Source organism: Nicotiana tabacum, chromosome 2 (assembly GCF_000715075.1).
Source record: "Nicotiana tabacum cultivar K326 chromosome 2, ASM71507v2, whole genome shotgun sequence".
Lineage (NCBI taxonomy): Eukaryota > Viridiplantae > Streptophyta > Magnoliopsida > Solanales > Solanaceae > Nicotiana > Nicotiana tabacum.
Window position 1 is genome coordinate 49,975,686 of NC_134081.1, and position 11,307 is coordinate 49,986,992.

The window sequence follows — 11,307 nt, forward strand, 5'->3', positions numbered from 1 at the left end:
CCACAACACACAAGCATTCGAGGACAAATGATCCCAAGGGTGAGATAATGTAACACTTCGTAAATCCGGATTAGTTATGGATGCGTTAAATGAGTATTAATATGATCTTTTAGACATGTGAAGTCCTATCTGGATGATTATGATTATGGGTGGAAATAGTTGTGTTGGAATCAAGACCAGAAGTGTGGTGCATAAAATTTGATAGAATCGACTAAGTTTACGGGAGGTCCGTCTTACAACATTAGATAGTGCAAGGCCATGTAAATTCCTAGCCTTAGATAGTGAAAGGCCATGAAAACTCATGGCCATAGACAGAGCAAGGCACTGTCCAGGGCATTAACCTTAGCGCCCCTGACAGTGCAAGGGACTGTAGTTTTGGCGCTTCTGATAGCACCTTGCACAGTTATTTTGGTGCCCCTGATGATGCCCCCTGCCGACGATATTTATTCGAGCTACTTTTATTTCCTCCTCAATTTTTGGGACGCGTACACTTATTTAAACCCTACCTCGTTCCCTACAACCCCAAACACGTACATTTGCTCTATAAAGGGAAGTTCTCAAGAACCTAACTCCCCCACTGTCCCTCCATCATCCAAGGTAAGTTCTAATGATGATTCTAAGTTAATTTCAACTCTCTAACACCTTATTAACATGGGTAAATCCTTCAAATCATTAGATATTCGATCGAAAAACCATTGTTGACAAGAGTGGATTGCTCTAGTGGTGATCACCCTCCACTTCCAACCAAGAGGTTGTGAGTTCGAGTCACCCCAAGAGCAAGGTGGGGAGTTCTTGGAGGGAGGGAGTCGAGGGTCTATCGGAAACAACCTCTCTACCCCAGGGTAGCGGTAAGGTCTGCGTATACTCTACCCTCCCCAGACCCCACTAGTAGGATTATACTAGGTTGTTATTGTTGTTGTTGTTGACACTGTTGTTGAGAAAAGAAACCCTAGAACTCGAATTCAAGAGGATTGAACTTCAAAAAGGTAATGCTGAATAGAGTCATTTATGAAAGTTGTATATTTTGCTCGTTTCATTTGTATCATTTGGGTCATGCCAAAAGGAAAGAAGGGATAGCCTTAATATACCCGAGTTGATTCTCTTGACAATCCTCTAACACATGTTAATTGCGACAAAATCACAGTTCAAGCCATTTTTAAAAAAAATAGATAATCAAAACACAAACCGCGGAAATAATTACAAACAACCTCTCAAGACTGGTAATACTGAGTCACGAAATCTAACTGAATACATGTAATGATCTTGAGGATCGAATATAAAATACCGTTCGAATAAGAAATTAACAGTACAATAAAAATAAAAAGACTCCAAGGGACTGCGACGACCAAGCAATGCTACCTTAAGTCATTGCGATCACACTCTAACTGTCCGAGTCCGATATCTCCAATACCTGGCTCTGCACAAAAATGTACAGAAGTATAGTATGAGTACACCACGGTCGGTACCCAATAAGTATCAAGACTAACATCAGTGGAGTAGTGACGAGATACAGTCAAGACACTCACTAGTCAAATAACCTGTACAATATAGCATACAAAAATAATAGAAAACAAATAGCAGTGATGACAACACCAATCAACTCGTGATTTAAACATCAAGGCAACAAGAACACCATAAATATTGCTCAAACGAATAATAAACACAGGTACAACCAATTAATCAAGTCCTTCAAAATATACATCTTTTATCTATAAGTTTTTCAATAAAAGTCTCTAGAATATAATTCTTTTCAATAAATATATTTCGAATATACTTCCTTCAAATAAATATCTTTCCATTATAATTCTTTCAAATAAATATCTTTCGAATATTATTCTTTCAAATAAATATCTTTCAAATATAATTCTTTCAAGTAAATGTCTTTCAAATATACTTCTTTCAAGTAAATATCTTTCAAATATAATTCTTTCAAGTAAATATCTTTCAAATATACTTCTTTCTAATAAAAGTCACCATGTGACACCTCATTTAACTTTCCTAGTGTGAGAAATATATTCAACATATCACATCAAATGGTACGGCAATACCTTCATGCACTTGTCTCATTCTCACCCAATATATATATATATATATATATATATATATATATATATATATAAATCAATTGGCACAACAATACCCTTCATGCATTTTCTCCTTCTCACCGAGAATACATATAACAGTACCAACTAGGTGCGAGAAATGCCAATAATAATAAAAGAAATAAAGTGGGAGGCACACAAGCAACAACAACAACTACAAGTCACATAGAAAACATAGGTGCACAATCATCTCAAGATAAAGGCATGAATGCATTCACAACGAAAAGATATCACAATATAATGTATGTCTCTTATCTTCGCTTACCCGGAAACACCCTTCGTGCGATGAACATATGATAATATAAAAATAATGGCACGACATCACCCTTCGTGCTTTTACTCTCATCCTTACCTGATAATATAAATGAAATGCCATGGCATTACCCTTCGTCCTTTTACACTCTCAATGGCACGACATCACCCTTCGTGCTTTACACTTTCAAATGGAACATCATTACACTTCGTGCTTTACACTCTTCCTCATATGATAATATAATTCAAATGGCACGGCATCGCCCTTCATTCTTTACACTCTCAAATGGCATGGCATCACCCTTCTTGCTTTACACTCTTCCTTACCAAGAACATGTATATCATTAACAAGCAAGGTAGGAAGCATAAATAACATCAAAGAGAGTGTTTAAACCACAACACAATACAACAATTCATATCACAATTTGTCACTGACCATAACTAAATTCCAAATATGTAGCAGAATCAATAAGTTTCTCAACAAATAGCTCAAGGCTCCACACAACGTATATAAAACCTCAAAACAATCAACAGAGGTGAAAAATACTCAGCATAGGACAACGCCTTCATTAATCCAAATTATTGATAATTATATTAACTCCTCAATTTAAACTTATTTAATAAATATTTGCAAATAAGGATTCCATCATGCATTTAATTCCAAGAAAAATATCAAATCAACAAACACACAGTATTCACATAAAATTCAAGTGACAATAACACCAAATTATTATATAAAATACAAACTCGACAAATAAGGAATGAGGCGTGATAATTCAAGGATTTACTAAATACCAACAATTATCCAATTTAATACATAAAAATTTCTAAAACTTTAAACCAATAAAATTTGCACATATAAGCCCGAGTACGTACTCGTCAGCTCGCGTACACGGCTTCCAATAACATAATTTCCACATAAGACTCAATGCCTAAGGAGTAATTTTCCCACTCAATGTTAGGCAAGATACTTACCTTTTTGAAGTTATGCCGATATTCCAAAATCGCCTTGTTGCTTGAATTGACCTTCGGACAGCTCAAATTTATCCAAATTAATTGTACAACTTCATTATAATTCATCAAAAATAATTCCGGATAATAAAACGTCGACTTAAAATTTTATTATAAAGGTCAACCAAAGTCAACATGGGACCCGCCTCTTGAAACCTGACATAATTTTTACGAAATCCGAACACCCATTCCGATACGAGTTCAACAACATAAATTTTATCCAATTCCGATAACAACTCGACCTCTAAATCTTAAATTTCCATTTTTGAAAAGTTTTTACAAAAATCCCAATTTCATCCATTAAACGCGAATTAAATGATGAATATAATCATAGATTCATGAAATATAATTACTTTAGGATATAGAACATTTACCCCAACCAAGCTTGTGAAAAATCCCTCCAGAATCGCCTAAATCCGAGCTTCAAAAATCCAAAACGAAAATGGAAAAATGACCAATTTCAATCCTGCAAGCTCGCTTTTGCGAGAAAATTCTCGCTTCTGCGACGTCCACAGACCACTGCCCTCTCTCACCTGCGGAAGAGCTTCCGCTTCTGCGGTCACGCAAGTGCGGAAAATGCATCGCACCTGCGACCTCTGCCCATTCCAGTCCAGGCCTCAGCTACGACCATTTGTCGCTTTTGCGGTCGCGCACCTGCGACTATTTCAATCGCATGTGCGATTGCTCCAGAACTGGGAAAATTTCAGAATTCCTTCAATCATAATTTTGGTCCGTTTAACTATCTGAAACTCGCCCGAGGCCCCCGGGACCTCGACCAAATACACCAACATGTCCCAAAATATAATACAAACTTAGTCGAGGCTTTAAACTACGTCAAACGATGCTAAAATTACGAATCGCACATCGAATCGAATTATGAGTTTTCAAATCTTCCAACTTTTATATTTTGCGCCGAAACGTATCAAATCAATCCGGAATGACTTAAAATTTTGTACACAAGTCATAAATGATATAACGAAGCTATTCCAATTTCTAGAATCGAATTCCGACTTCATTATCAAAATTTCAACCTTCGGTAGGACTTTCCAAAAATCTTCTATTTTTTAACTTTTGCCAAAATGCGTCGAATTGTCCTACGGACTTCCAAATCCAAATACGGACATACGCCCAAGTTCAAAATCACCATACGAAGTTATTGATATCATCAAAATTTCATTTCAGGGTCGTTTGCTCAAAATTCCAACTCTGGTCAACTCTTTTCATTTAAGCTTCAAAAATGAGAATTGTTCTTTCAATTTAATCCCGAATCATCCGAAAACCAAACTCGACCACACACATAAGTCATAATACACATCACAAAGTTTCTCATGACCATAAGTCGTTGAACGAGGTGTAACTTCTTAAAATGATAAGTCGGGTCATTACACCTAACAACCCAACAACACAACTTAATCTACACAACAAGTGTACAAATGTCACCAACGAAACTACTATTTAACATGGCAAGCTTGGATTGGAACCAAACCCCAACTCTTTTTCCCATCTCCCATGTACTTACAACACTATCAACAGGTCCAGCATATAAATATATATATATTGACATGATATTCCAACCTTATATCCATCACAAAAGTAACATCAAACAGCCCAACAAGATATAACAATAACATGAACAACTTCTAGGTATTGTGTGGCTGCTTCCTCTCCTATTTAAAACTTACTCCACATATTGAAAAGCACAACAATAATAACAACATTATAGACAAGCTATTCATCATGATTTCCACCCATAAGAAGTCATATATACAACTCCAAAATAGTCCAATAAGTGAAAACAACTTTGTATAGAACTTCAAGTGTTATCTTGTAATTCATCATCCAAATAACTTAGCCAAAACATAGATAAGATTAAGCACAAGCAATAGGGTGTTATACTTACCTTAAATAATAAGAAAAAACTCGAACCAAAGCTTCCTTTAGCTTACAAGAACCCTTATTGACATCACAACACCATAGAGACTCTTTAGGTAAAACCACCTTGGATTCGTCTTGGGACCTTGGAAAACTATTAGAGAGGTGTTGAGAGAGTTTGAGAACTGTCCTTGGGCCCCATAGGGAGCTACTTGTGCAATCTCGCAAAATTGCTAATATCTTTCAATTTTGATATTGTATTGACAAACGGTTTATTGTCTTGGATAGACTCGTAGATCTTCAATTTGATGGGTAGATCACTCTGTAACTCCAAGTATATTGGGAGAAATGCTCACTGACATTAGACCCAAATTTCAATTAAATTTATGAACGTAACTTGTGCAGACGTTCGTCAACTTTTGTTTCATAACTCGCTTGACTTCAAAACTTAACACACAAACATCATACCTTCTTATCATGTTAAGCACCCTAGTCTCACCCCAAAAGTACGGGTTATAACATTTTCAACTTTTCGACTATCAAAGAAACTTATTTTCCTCGATTCGTTATCTTTTAAACCTTTCAACCCTCTTAGTACTTGCTCATCATGATCATAAATATTTGTAACCTCCAAGGTAATATGATTAACTTACTTTATATACTTTCAAAGAAGAACTCATTTCCAAGCTTACATCAATTGACTTACGACGTACTTTACCTACGAAAACATGGGGTGTAACATCATTACCCCTTTGGAAAATTCATCCTCGAATGTTGGATGATGCGCTTATCAGTCTCATAACCTATAGCTCATACAAATACTTTAATATTGTCCTTGCCATCTAGGAAACTTTTCTGTGAATAAATCCAAAGGCCAGGGCGTTCCCCCCTTTAGGCCTCTTTCTCACTCCATGACCTATGGTCGGAATTATTCCAATCTCATAATTGTTGCTACCTTCTGTCATGCAGCCTGTACGAATCAATTCTTGTACACGCACCTGCGCGACTCTTCTCTCCTTTTTCCTCTAGCTTTTAGCCAATCTCTAGGCCTTACTTTGTAAACATATACAGAACTATGACAAGTTATTCCTCTGGGCATCTACAAGTGTACTGAAGTTCTTTGTCTGGTACTTTGTCGAACTTACGATGATTGCTATATTCTATTTCATAGCCTGAGAACTTGTATCCATCTATTGTTGATTCACCTTAATGTTGATCTATAATTCACTAGTGGTAACTTGAAACTTCTTACGTAATACATTGTCATCAGGGCTCACGTCTCATCGGCAAACATCTAAAGTTATTTTCCTGATCCACCTTAGAGAAGATACTATACTTCAATAACCATATTTCATAACATCTCAACGTGATTCATCTTATGGGAGGTATTCTAACCCCGTGCAATTCATGAAATCTTACTTAAATCAAATGCTATTTTCCTAAACATCATCCTCTTTTCATTTATCACCATTACAATGTTATTATATTAACAGTGCAATATCCCATCTCTTCTAAATGTTCCTAGTCTTAAACTCCTCCAAGTTCATTCAGGTTATACTGGACTTTCTATAACTTAGGGAAACCATCAACTCTCTTGTTTTGTTGGGCTTAATCTCGAGGTCTTACCTATTCTCGTCACTTTCTCACTCACCTTTTTGTATCCTTACTCCTATCAACCTAAAACCTTGTCGCTCTACTATACTTTAGCTTGCAACCTACACGGATCTATTCATACTACTCGTAATTTTCAATTAACTTGCTAGCACCATAGATTTTCTTATGTTTTTGTGGAACCTAAAAAGAGACATCACGTTGCCTCTAACTCTTCTTTTCTCCTGTAACTAGATCTCTCGGTACCTGAAAATAATAGGATGGAAAATATGCTACTAACAACACCACTATCATTTTCTTGATACTGAATCACGACGGTTCTAGCCCTTTATCTAAAGTATGGACTATTCACAACATTTTATACTTGAGTATCTTGTACCTTCTTCACCTTTACCTTACTTACCTTTAAATCTCGCATCGTATCTTCTATCGCTTTCATAACTTCCCTTACACATAAGTGGAATTTACATCCACGCCTTAAATCTCTACTATAACACTTGCACCTCTAGTGCATACACATCCTAGCAGAAGCTTCATACTGACTTCTTACGACCCAGCTCTATGGCACAATCTGTAAACGAAAGAAGGGTAACATTTACTAAATGCCCTATAGCCTCTCAATTATAAGTGTGGCGCCCAACACACTCATAAGTGAGACTCTACTAGACATGACTTTGTAGACTCCCTAGGACACGACCTGCTCTGATACCACTTTGTCATGCCCCATACCTAGGGAGGCGTGGATGGCACCCGGTGCCATACTGGCCCGAGCAAACCACTTTGTATCTCATGAAGTTTCGATGAAATCTAGAACATACATAGGTTGAATTAGCTGAACACATTCTTCTATAACTATCATGGGCCAACATGGCCACAACTCGTTATAACTGTAAGTGGGGAAACGTTGTATCAATGATCCATCGTACTCAAAACATGAATACACACTAGCCATCAAGGCCTTTGACATACTGTACATAATAAACCTCTGCGTACAAAAGCCTCTAAGAGTATTTGACATCAAAACACGATCGGGACTGGGCCCCAGCCTACCCATAAATCTGTAGGAAAACTATGACATGTCATAACATAACTGCCGAACTAGTCAGTGGTAAATGCCCGACCGGCCGTAGCGCGTAGCTTGGTGGTAAATGCATAACTGGCCAACCTACTGTAGCTCGGTGGTAAATGCATGACTGCCCGACCAGCCGTAGCTCGGTGGTAAATGAAGATGCATAACTCCCCAACCGATCGTAGCTCGATGGTGAATGAAGATGGATATAACATTACATTATGAACATTAGCATCTTTATCGTGTTAATCAACAGAAACTTAGGAATATACTTAGACATGCTTTGAATTACATTTCACTGAAATGAATAGTGTAGACATCCTTAACTACTAAGAGTAAAACCATTTGTGGATTAACATTACATTTACGTTTCATTACTTGGATCATGCCAAAAGAACGAAATATTAGCCTTAACATACCTAATAACAATCTGTACCATAGACACATTGAACTCGTCTTGTCGCACGTTAATCTACAACAATGATAATAATGCTCTCATTAAGCTACGAACGATGCAACTATCTTACAATGAACAACAAGCTTATTTTATATTAAAACGAACAACATCTTCCCTGCTTTCCGTGCTTTTCCCAAGTCCATAAAAATAACAAGAACACATAAAATCTTGAACTATATACTTTCATAACCACAATACACCCAACAGTCCGCAACACAAATCAAGCACACAACAACAAGTGCAGTAACTTCACCAACGAAACTACTATTTAACACGACGAGCGACAAGCTTGGGTTGGAACCAAATCCCAAATTTGTTTCCCATATCCCCTATACTTATAACACTATCAATAGGTCCAACATATAAACATATATATTTACATGATATTCAAACCTTATATCCATCATAAAAGTAGCATCAAACATCCCAACAAGATATAACAATAACATGAACAACTTCTGGGTATTGTGTGGTCACTTATTCCCCTAATTAAAACATAGTCAACATATTGAAAATCACAACAATAATAACAACAATATAACCAAGTTATTCCCCATGATTTCCAGCCATATCAAATCATATATACAACTCCAAACTAGTCCAGTAAAACACAACAACTTCTTATACCACTTCAAAAGTGCTATCTTGTAATTCTTCATCCAAATAACTTAATCAAAACATAGATAAGATTAAACACAAGCAATAGGGTGTAAAACATACCTTGAATAATCAGAAAAAACTCGAACCAAAGCTTCCCTTAGATTACAAGCACTCTTATTGACATCACAATATCATAGAGACTCTTTTATTCACTTAGGCAAACGTTTGAGGTTAGGTTTAGGTAAAACCATCTTGGATTTGACTTGGAACCTTGAAGAACTTTTAGAGAGCTATTGAGAGATTTTCGGAACTATCCTTGGTTCAAAATGACCAAATATGATCCTTCCAACCACTTTAAAATGTCCAAGGGTCGTCCACCGCCTAAGTGGGCCCTATATGGAGCTGCTTGTGCAGTCTCGCAAAAATGCGAATATCTTTCTATTCCAAAGTCGTATTGACAAGTGATTTAATGTGTTTGAAACTATACTTGTAGATCTTCAATTTTATGGGCGGATCACTACATAAATCCATGTATCTTAGGAGAAATGCGCAGTGGCATTAAACCCAAATTTCAATTAAATTTATGAACATAACTTGTGCCGACTTTCATCGACTTTTATTTCATAACACGCTTGACTTCAAAATTGTAACACCCCAGAAAAAAAAATTCAAGGTACTTAAGTGTAAGGCCTGGTAAAATTTACAAAGAAAATAATACTTTATTGTGCCGGACCGCGGTTCGGACTTTTTGGGTTGAACAATGCACGAGAATGAAAAGGAAATTTTTTGGCAGAAAAATGTAATTTTGCGGTCCATTATGCGATCGCAGGATCACTCTGCGGGCCGCATAATAGCCGCAGAAGTGAGCAGGAGAAGGGCCAGTCCGGGGAAATTATACGGTCGATTATGCGACCGCATAACTATTTTGCAGTGCATTATGCGATCGCATAACAGTTATGCGGACCGCATAGTGACCACATACACAGACAGATTTTGGCCAACTTTGGACACCAATATGCGACCGATATGCGGTCCGCATAACCATTATGCAGTCGCATATGCGACCGCAGAACCTGTTCCGGAGCTTCATTTTTGGGTTTTTAAAATCCGACCCTACTTCGTTAAATACACGTTTTGGGCCATTTTTGAGAGATAATCTAACATTTTAGAGTGAGAGAGGGTTCCCTAGAGTGAGAAGGTGTTCTCCAATAATTGTTCTTCAATTCTTGCCCACGTTTTGGAAGATTGAGAAGGGAAACTCACTAGGTCTTCATCCTAGAGATAAGATTCTACACCCTAACCCTCAATTTCGAATTTTGTGTAGAAATGGATAATAAGCAAGATAATTTCTGGGCAAGAGGGTTGGTTATTGTACATGCATGTGTTATCAAGGGGTGTAGAAAGATTGTTGAGCTAAAAATGGTAAAGGTTGGGTTGTGGGATGATGGAATCCTCCATAAAAGGATATTGAAACCTTAATGCACATCTAGTGTTTGATAAAATGCTCAAATGAGCTAGAACCATGATCATCTTCCTAATTTTGGTTTAATTTGTTATATTTCTAAAATAGATTGAAGTTGCTAAGAATTTCGGAACATTTAGAGTGTAAGGAAGCTCAAGTGAGGTATGTTGGCTAAACTCTTCTTTAAGAGTTGGAATTCTCATTATCCTTGTGAGTTCCGAGATGTTGATTATAAATCGAGTATTCCAATCAGCTTTGTGATGAAGATATATGTTCAATTCGTATTTCAAATGCTCTTATCATATTGCATTATAAATTGAGGATGTGTCCCAAACTATGGATTATGTATCCACATGTTATAATTTGTAGTCGTGATTTATGTGAAAGGTATTATGCCAAGTTGTATAGAGATTGTGATTGTGATACACCTCCACCCACATACATTGGGGTGAGGCAGCATGATCGCTTTTGTAGGGATTATGGTAGAGAGATCATGATTGCGATACACCTCCACCCGTATATATATTGGGGTGCGGCTACATGACCACTTTGCGTAGGAATTATGATATTGTGGGACTGCACCTCCACCCGCTTACATTGGGGTGAGGCGGTATGACCGCTTTATGTATAGTTTTGGTATTGTTGTGGCACCACTACCCGCATACATTGGGGTGTGGCGGCATAGCCGCTTTGTGTAAGTTCTTAGTACTGTGATTATAAATCCACCTGCATACATTGGGGTGAGGCGGCAGGGCCGCTTGATTAGAGTTGTGGTATTGTACGTACACCTCCACCCGCATACATCAGGTGAGGCGGCGAGGCTGCTTTGTGTGAAGATGGTTACATAGGATCTCATATTAAATCATATAAA